General features: G+C 41.4%; 1 non-coding gene across 1 annotated transcript; it reads right to left on the bottom strand.

Annotated features, from left to right (window-relative positions):
* Positions 1-9185: 9185 nt before the first annotated feature.
* LOC138985456 (U1 spliceosomal RNA) lies at positions 9186-9349 on the bottom strand. Its single transcript, XR_011462527.1, has one exon. It is a non-coding gene; the product is annotated as a U1 spliceosomal RNA (small nuclear RNA).
* Between the last annotated feature and the right edge of the window lie 960 nt (positions 9350-10309).

The raw sequence follows: 10309 nt of genomic DNA, 5'->3' as shown, positions 1-10309 counted from the left end.
GAGGAAGCCAAGATACAGTGAGAAGGGTTTTGGGGGTAAATCTGGAACTTGAATCACAGGAAATAGAAGACTTACAAAACCTAGTGCAGACTTACAAGAGTTACAAAAGCTAGTGGAGGTGATGGAATTGCAGTTGAGTTATTTCAAATCCTAAAAGATGATGCTGTGAAAGTGCTGCACTCAATATGCCAGCAAATTTGGAAAACTCAGCAGTGGCCACAGGACTGGAAAAGGTCAGGTTTTCATTCCAATCCAAAAAAAAAGCAATGCCAAAGAATGTTCAATCTATTGCACAATTATACTCATCTCACACGCTAGCAAAGTAATGCTCAAAATTCTCCAAGATAGGCTTCAACAGCACATGAACCGTGAACTTCCAGATATTCAAGCTGGTTTTAGAAAACGCAGAGGAACCAGAGATCAAATTGCCAACATCCATTGGATCATCGAAAAAGCAAGAGATTTCCAGAAAAACATCTGCTTTATTGACTACGCCAAAGCCTTACTGTGTGGATAACAACAAACTGTGGAAAATTCTTAAAGAGATGGCTACTAGACCACCTGACCTGCCTCCTGAGAAATCTGTATGCAGGTCAAGAAGCAACAGTTAGAACTGGATATGGAACAACAGACTGGTTCCAAAATGCGAAAGGAATATGTCAAGGCTGCATATTGTCACCCTGCTTATTTAACTTATATGCAGAGTACATTATGTGAAATGCCGGGCTGGATGAAGCACAAACTGGAATCAAGATTGCTGGGAGGAATATCAATAACCTCAGATGCAGTTGACACCACCTTTATGGCAGAAAGTGAAGAAGAAATAAAGATCCCCTTGATGAAAGTGAAAGAGGAGAGTGAAAAAATTGGCTTAAAACTCAACATTCAGAAAATTAAAATCATGGCATTTGGTCCAATCACTTCATGGCAAATAGATGGGAAACAATGTAAACAGTGAGACCTTATTTTTGGGGGCTCCAAAATCACTGCAGATGGTGACTGCAGCCATGAAATTAAAAGATGCTTACTCCTTGGAAGAAAAGCTGTGACCAACCTAAAGTGAAAGTAGCTCAGTTGTGTCCAACTCTTCACAATCCCATGGACTATATAGTCCATGGAGTTCTCTAGGCCAGAATACTGCAGTGGGTAGCTTTTCCCTTCTCCAGGGGATCTTCCCAACCCAGGGATTGAACTCAGATCTCCCTCATTACAGGCAGATTCTTTACCAACTGAGCCACAAAGGAAGCCCTGACCCACCTAGACAGCATATTAAGAAGCAGACATTACTGTGCCAACAAAGGTCCGTCTAGTCAAAGCTATGTTTTTCCAGTAGCCGTGTATGGATGTGAGAGTTGGACTATAAAGAAAGCTGAGTGCCAAAGAATTGATGCTTTTAAACTGTGGTGTTGGACAAGATTCTTGAGAGTCCTTTTTTTCTGCAAGGAGATCCAACCAGTCTATCCTAAAGGAAATCAGTCTGAATATTCATTGGAAGAACTGATGCTGAAGCTTAAACTCCTATACTTTGGCCACCTGATGCAAAGAACTGACTCACTGGAAAAGACCTTGATGCTGGGAAAGACTGAAGGTGGGAGGAGAAGGGGACACCTGAGGACTAGATGGTTGGATGGCATCACTGACTCGATGGACATGAGTTTGTGCTAGCTCTGGGAGTTGGTGATGGACAGGGAAGCCTGGCATGCTGCAGTCATGGGGTCACAAAGAGTCAGACAGGACTGAGCAACTGAACTGAACTGAGGTGAGAGACTTCCCTGGCAGTCCATGCATCATGCTAAAGTCACTTCAGTTGTGTCCGACTCTTTGGGCTGTAGCCCGCCAGGTCTGACTGTCCATGGGATTCTCCAGTCAAGAATACTGGAGTGTGTTGCCATTTCCTTCTCCAGGGAATCTTCCTGACACTGGGATCAAACCTGTGTCTCTCAAGTCTCCTGCATTGGTAGGCGAGTTCTTTACCACTAGTGCCATATCAGAAGGCCCCTAATGGTCCAGTGGTTAGGATTCTGTGCTACCACTGCAGGGAGTATAGTTCTGACACCTGGTCAGGGAATAGAGATCCTACATGCTGCACACTGTGGCCAAAAAAACAAAAATGAACAAGCAAACAAAAAGAAACCCTAGATGCTAGGTGGACAATTAGGAGGACATGTGGGGTACCTATGGATTTCCCAGGTGGCACTAGTGGTAAAGAACCCGCCTGCCAATGTAGGAGATGTAAGAGATGAGGGTTTGATCCCTGCGTCAGGAAGATCCCCTGGAGGAGGACATGGGAACCCACTCCAGTGTTCTTGCCTGGAGAATCCCATGGAAAGAGGAACCTGGCAGTTACAGTCCACAGGGTTGCAAAGAGTCGGACACAACTAAAGGGACTTAGCATGCCTGCATGCACGCATGTGGGGTACCTGGAATGGGCTCTCATACAGCATTCTAAGAGTACAAAGAGCTTATGATTTTTGACACAGGGATGCTGATGGCCTGAACATTAAACCATTGAGACCTCGAGACTGTTCATAAAGGTTTTCTGTGTCCAGGCTTAGCAGGGGAACAGAGGGCTTCTCTGTAAGCTCAGATGGTATCAACTGTGTCCTAAGTAGATTGGAAAGCAGGACATACCTGACTGTTTTGGTCTGTCTAAAACCCCTGGGACTCTTCTTGCATGATCTTAGAGAACTGGAGAAATGCCTTCTCCCATCAGTTCAGTTCAGTCGCTCACTTATGTCAGACTCTTTGCGACCCCATGGACCACAGCATGCCAGGCCTCCCTGTCCATCACCAACTCCTGGAGTCTACTCAAACTCGTCTCCATTGAGTCAGTGATGCCATTCAACCATCTCATCCTCTGTCATCTCCTTTTCCTTCCACCCTCAATCTTTCCCAGCATCAGGGTCTTTTCAAATGAGCCAGATCTTTGCATCAGGTGGCCAAAGTATTAGAGTTTCAGCTTCAACATCGTCCTTCAAATCAACACTCAGGACTGATCTCGTTTAGGATGTACTGGTTGGATCTCCTTGCTGTTCAAGGGACTCTCAAGAGTCTTCTTCAACACCACAGTTCAAAAGCATCAATTCTTTGGTACTCAGCTTTCTTTATAGTTCAACTCTCACAACCATACATGACTACTGGAAAAATCATAGCCTTGACGAGATGGACCTTTGTTGGCAAAGTAATGTCTCTGCTTTTTAATATGCTGTCTAGGTTGGTCATAACTTTCCTTCCAAGGAGTAAGCGTCTTTTAATTTCATGGCTGCAGTCACCATCTGCGGTGATTTTGGAGCCTTCTCCCATAACGGACTATCGCTACTGCTGCTGCTAAGTCGCTTCACTCGTGTCCGACTCTATGTGACCCCATAGACGGCAGCCCACCAGGCTCCCCCATCCCTGGGATTCTCCAGGCAAGAACACTGGAGTGGGTTGCCATTTCCTTCTCCATTAATAGGGCTAATTTTCAGACCACCAGATATGTATATGAAGACTCAGAGTTGGTTGATATGATTTTATAAACTAAAAAGATATATTCTTTTCCTTCTTTTGTTGATTTTGAATCTCAGTGTACAGATCTTTGTCTCAATTCTGTGGAGAAAACTTCTTATGAAATGAAAACATAGAGGGAAATCCCCAGTTCTGCCATTCAGGAAAGCACTGTCTTCTGGGGACAAAATACAAATAGTTATGTATGTCATTGGGTTCGTGAGGATGCTATTTTTAAATGGCATTTCAAAAATTATGTGTAGAGTACATGTGCTCAGTTGCTTCAGTCGTGTCCTACGCTTTGCAACCTGTAGACTGTAGCCCACCAGGCTCCTCTGTCCTTGGGATTCTCCATGAAAGAATACTGGAGTGTTTCCATGCCCTCCTCCAGGGGATCTTCCCAACCCATGGATTGAACCCACATCTCTTGCATTACAGGCAAATTCTTTACCGCTGAGCCACTGGGTAGGTAAACATTCATATTCCATAGTTGGGTGGGAAACATGGGCAAGTCAGTGAGAGCTCCCCAAGAAGAAGACGCCCTTAACTCTTCCTGAAGGTAGAGAGAAGGTCATGAGTATGTTCTTGAAGGAAGCTGCATTTAACCTTTTTCAAAGAAAGAAGCGTAAATGACTTAACTAGGAGAAGGAATTTGCATGTACAAATTCCATTGGGTTTGAATCAACAGAAACATTTTGGAAGCATCTAATTTGAATGAATAAAATCTCTGCAAATATGTATGAAAATGACATTTCCTCAGTGAGATGTTTATTATAGCTGTTTTGTTTTTCTTTTGTGAGGATTCTCTTATCCAGGCAACCAGCTGACCAGACAGTCATGAGCCGACTGGCTTGGATTATGTATGTTGCTTCTGATTAGGAAACTGTCCATAGTCTCTTGATCCCTTAGAAGTCTTGAACCTAAAATATTCTGTGTTTTTTTTTTTTTTTAGCAAAGCACTGAAGATCTGAGCCAATCAAATCAAACCACTTCCAAGATATAATTTATTTACCTGTTAGAGCATAGTGAAGTAATTTTTTTGTAATCATTATTTATTGACTCATGGCTTTATCTCTCTTTATTGTTCTATCTGTTGGAAGAACTTATGAAAATATAAAGGAGTGAAGTAATGTAGAACCTGGAAATTAACTTTGAAGCTTCTGAGTTCTGTTATGGGACATTTCTCCTTTAATAATGTCTTTTGAGACTATGATGATGATTTTATTTCTTTAGTAGTATTTATTTTCTCACTTATTTGGATTTTGCATTGCTGAAAAACCAAAGGTTTAAGAAAAAAGTTTGATGGGTGAGCATTCAAAATTGCAGAAGTTAGTGAAGATGAAATGATCCAGTTAGAAGTAATCAGGAGAGGGATGTTGTCACAAACGAGTTGATGAGAAGGCAAAGGTGCAGTATTTGATGAGGTCTTTTGGCTGTCTAGTTTGCTCTCAGATGATCAGGTATTTGAAAACTTTGTATTTGAATGTTAGTTAGAAGAACATGGGATGAAGGTATGAGTGTGGCATACACCTGCAATATCTGAGAAGACTGTCAGCAGGTCCAGACAGAGCCAGGAAATGCTTTAGAAAAATGCTAAGAAAAATATAAAATGTGCATATAAGGTCTGTTTGGAACAAGAAGAAAATTCAACTTACATTTTTGTCTTCTCAATCACAAAGACCTCTGAGTACATAAAAGCTGCCTCTTTCATCAGGGCAGATCCTACACTGAACGTCTTACCTAAAACACAGCCTGTGTTCTCTCTGATTCCTTTTTGTTCTCCTCTTATTGGTATTAAGTTAAATTAATGAAAATGTACCTCCAAGATGGGACTTCCCAGGTGGTGCAGTGGTAAAGTTTCCATCTGCCAGTGCGGGAGGCCGCAAGAGAGGCGGGTTCAATCCCTGGCTGGGAAGATCCCCTGGAGTAGGAAAGGACAACCCATTCCAGTATTCTTGCCTGGCAGATTTCCATAGACAGAGGAGCCTGATGGGCAACAGTCCATGGGGTTGCAAAGAGTTGGACATACCTGAGTGACTGAGCACAGGTACGTAGGTCCAAGACAGACTGAATTCAGGGCAATGAGAAATTTCAAGTTTGAGACTTCTTTGCAATTGGCATACTAGGGCTGATACACAGAAGTAACCATGGTGGGGCATGGGGAGCAGTGTGGGCCACAGGTGTGAGGGGGAACTGCAAGATGAGGAGGGTCACGTCCCCAGGCATCCTTGGCCAAGGGTTTCTCCAGGGAGGACGGAGTGTTCACACAATCATTTATGTAAAGTGAAGGGTCTTTCTGTTTGTTTGTTTGTTTTATCACTTTTCCATGCAGTTTATTTCTATGAATAGTAGACTTGTCCATTTCAAAGTTAAGTCAATAGAGGGAGTTCCCCAGTGAACCAGTGGTTAGGACTCTGTGCTTCCAGTATAGGGAGCATGGGTTCAGTCCCCATTTGGGGAACTAAGATTTCACATGCTCTGTGGCATGGCCAAAACAATATATTAAAGAAAATAAATAAAAGTTAATAGAAATGGTGTTTCCCTCAAGGTAGTCTATGGTATTTCTCTTAGTGATTCAGACAGTAAAAAATCTGCCTGCAATGTGGGAGACCTGGGTTTGATCCCTGGGTCAGGAAGATCCCCTAGAAAAGGGAATGGCTACCCACTACAGTATTCTTGCCTGGAGAACTCCATGGACAGAGGTGCCTGGCAGGCTTCAGTCCATGGGGGTCACAAGAGTTGGACACAACTGAGCGATTAATGCTTATTTACTTAGAGTGCTCTATGGTAACATAAATTTGGGGAATCTTGGATTATATGGAGTTATATAAATGTGTGCATGAGAGTGCAGATCTTAGGGATTTCAATATCTGTCAAGCTGATAGTGGAGCACTGGATGTACTAAGACCATGAAACATCTGCATCTTGGTGGAAAGTGCAGTTAAGCTCCTGGGGGTGACAGAGGCTCATGGCACCCTGTTCATTGAAGTCAGCTGCATCTTCTGAGTTAAGGAGAAGGAGGTCCAGATATTTAGAATCTAATACACTAGTGGGTACCATTTTCCTGAAAGCAAGATATACATCATCCTACCTTTTAAGATCACATGAGCTAGACTCTAGTGTTTTATTTCAGGCTGTTTTGTTTGCTAGTAACATTCAACCAGTGGGGCGGGGGGTAAGAACATAAGAGCATTTTCCAAATGTGTTTTTCATGAAAACTCTGCAAAGTATTTCCTGTGACTAGAATTCTATGAAATTCACTTTGGAAAATATAGGTAAAGGTACATTTAAATTAAAACTCCTCATAAATTGTTCACATCATAATGTAGTACATGTAATAGCGGAAAATTTGAAGTATACAAAATATCATTTTTATTTAATTTTTTAACAAATGACATATATTTTATAGAAAAAGAAAATGTAAAATGTTATTTCTTAGAACTATTGACTGTGAAATAACTTGGCTTCACTTTTGACCAGAAGTAGGAGACAATTGCTTATTGAATTAAGACAAGTGAAGAAAATATGATTCCTTTTATTATATAGAAAGATGTAAATGGCACAAAGAAATTAGTTTTCTTATTTGATTTGGATATCACATTTTATTTTTACTAAGTCATTTCAGTGGCTTGTGTCTGTTACAGCTGAAGTGCCACAGTGCCTTTCTGATCAGGAGAATTCTGAGAAAAATAGTCTATAACACTCTTCCCACTGTGATATTTTTTGAAAATAGTGAGACAGTCTCAGGGAGACAAACATACACAATATGCAAACAGACAACTATACATATACAAGCCTACACTTAATTTGAAACAGACGTATTTTAAAATTTGCTACATAAATTATGTATTATACAGAAAGAGGACATTAAGTTTCATTTAACCCCTCCCCTCTTTTTTTTTTTTAAATGTATAAAATCCCAAAGAGCTCTGTCTCAGGCAACATCGTGCATTATAGAAAGGATTTGAACAGGGCTGATTCCACTGATTTCTTGGTCTGTTTCAACTTGCGGAATGACTAGTCTCCATATATGCCCTCCTCGCAGAATGAAGCCTGAAATAGGCATTTATTTGTGTCTGGATATGCAATCCTTAAGATAGACTCAGTCTAATTTGAAATATGGTTAAGACACTTACAATTTCCTGTGGTATTACCAACAATGGAATAGTAAATTTACTTCACGTGTTATAGTTTGATGTGATTTCATCCTTTTCCCTCTGTTATTGGTGGTTCTCTTTTGAGATCTTAAACAAACCTTTCTCTTTACCTTTTAGAAAATCCTTTCTTATTTGTTGAGCATTGATCACTGATCCTGGCTCTCACGGAAGAAACGTCAACATTGCTCTGGCGTGTGAAGTGTTTTCTGGAAGCATCTTTGAATGTCAGAAATGAGGTCATACTGTTCTGCGAAGACAGTGTTTTTCATGAACTTTTGTTTCTTCTTCCATAAGGCACTGATAATGGCAGAAAACAAGTCTTTGTCAAACTGAAAATTTGACAAACTTTGGCAAAGTTTGTAAATTTGACAAACTTTGTAAAACTGAAAATTTTTTGATAGCTGAATATATTTTTAAAAAGCAGGAATTTTGACATTGTCTCATTAAGATACTTTCAGCGTTGTTTTACATCATTCGCTAAAGTAATTGGTGATGCCCTTTCAGAAAGAGAAACGAAGTAGGCACTGTTTAACATGACTCATCACTTTGCAGAGAAAGAGATAGAAATGTATAGTTGTCTTTTTTTTTTTGAGTGTCTCATATTATAATTTACACATACAAATCCCACAGGTGTATGTCACCAACAGATGGCATTTATTAAAAATCCACATGCGTTCTTGGATAGCTTGTGTCATTCTGCTTGAAGGCAAAGGAATGACTTAGCCGACCTTTCAAGGACATTCTTCTTAAATATTCAAGAATATGGTCTGGAACTGTCCCACTGCTTGAAATGGGTTTACTTTAAATGTATGTCCAGGTTGAATATGTTTGCTGCAAGGGACACACATCCAACTTGAATCAGAGTAATAGAAAAAGTACAATGTATGACCCACTTAGAAAAGAGTTCCATGTTGGTGTTAGAGACAAATAAATCCAGAGAGGGAAATGTGTAAAGTCTACTTTTCCTCTTTCTTCTCTGCTCCTCTCTCTGGGGCGTCCATTCTCTCCTCAGCAGACAGACTTAGCAGGGGACATGGCTCCAGTAACTGATGTCTCAGTCACCAAAGAGAAAAGATGATGAACATGAATTTGAGCAAACTCTGGGAGATAGTGGAGGAAAGAGGAGCCTGGCGTGCTACAATCCATGGGGTCACAGAGAGTCAGTTACAATTTAGCAGCTGAACAACAATAAAGTCTGGACTGATATACTGGAAAGTGAAAGTTAAAGTTGCTCAATCATGTCCGACTCTGCACCCCATGGCCTGTACAGTCCATGGAATTCTCCAGGCCAGAATACTGGAGTGGGTAACCTTTCCCTTCTCTAGGGGATCTTCCCAACCCAGGGATCAAACCCAGGTCTCCAGCACTGCAGGCGGATTCTTTACAAGCTGAGCCACCAGGGAAGCCCAAGAATACTGGAGTGGGTAGCCTATCCCTTCTTTAGCGGATCTTCCCAACTAAAGAATCAAACTGAGGTCTCCTATATTGCAGGTGGATTCTTTACCAACTGAGCTATCAGGGAAGCCCTTAAAAAAAATAAAAATAAAAAGAACTTGAATGCAGTCCCCCACTACCAGAAGTTATGCCATCAAGTTTCCCACATTTGCAGAAATCGCAGAGGTCAACACACCTGCAGTGCAATGACTAAGCCTCTCCCTGGGAGAACCACCTTCTTGATCATGGTACCTCCCCTGCCAGGTAAGTATATACTGGAAAACATGATAATTCAAGCTTTTTGTGAACCATCTGTGCTTACAGTAGTGGTTCATGCCTCCTATTTCTACTTGATTGAAGATGATGAAAAGCCTCTGCTTCACAAAATGGGACAGATTCCCACCCCGACCTTTAGAATATAACCCTTCCCCTCTCCTTTAGGTCACTAGAGTGAAGTCATAGAATGAACTGGCTAGAGAGAAGTGGTGCTGAGCCTGAAAAGGGAGGAAATAAACAGCTGAAAGTCCTAGCCAAAACCCCCGGGCAGAGATCTGATGGTATCTCTCAGACTGGATTATGAGAGTACTGAAACAAGAGAACCATTACTGAAGGCCAGATAAGAGTTTGTTGATACAAAGCATTCTCCCATACTAGAAGATTTAATTACCTGCAAAGGCCGTGGAACTGACATGACGCTGCTCTAACTCTTGAAATTTTGAAGAGAGCATTGGCCCTTTCTAAATGCAATAAAAATGCCAGAACTGCTGCTGAAAATGGTAGAAGAAGGCTCAAAAAACTCACATAAGTGAGGCCGGGAATCTCTCCAGATGGTCATGTTCAAAGGCAGAGGACACTGTCTGCCAGAATCACTGGAATGCATTAGTCCAAGGGCCACCTGCATGATCAAGAAGGGGCAGCTGTCATCTATAAGCCAGGACTGAGAGGAGGGGACAGTCTTACAGAACTGGGCTCACCGACAGCAAAGGAAGTCATCAGATCCCAAAATAACAGAGGCCCAGTGACAGCGTGTAACTATCAGAGGCAAGGTTTCACTGGTAATAGATTTGGAGATGGAAAATTTAGTTTAGAACGTTTATTTCTTTGCTAATTGTCTATTCGTTAGTGTATTATAAGATACTTTTACTGTTCTTTAGTCACTAAGTCATGCCCAACTCTTTTGCTATCCCATGGACTGTAGCCCACTAGGCTCCTCTGTCCATGGGATTTTCCAG

This window comes from Bos mutus, chromosome 24 (assembly GCF_027580195.1).
Source record: "Bos mutus isolate GX-2022 chromosome 24, NWIPB_WYAK_1.1, whole genome shotgun sequence".
Classification (NCBI taxonomy): Eukaryota; Metazoa; Chordata; class Mammalia; order Artiodactyla; family Bovidae; genus Bos; species Bos mutus.
This window is presented reverse-complemented; position numbering and strand designations above follow the sequence as displayed.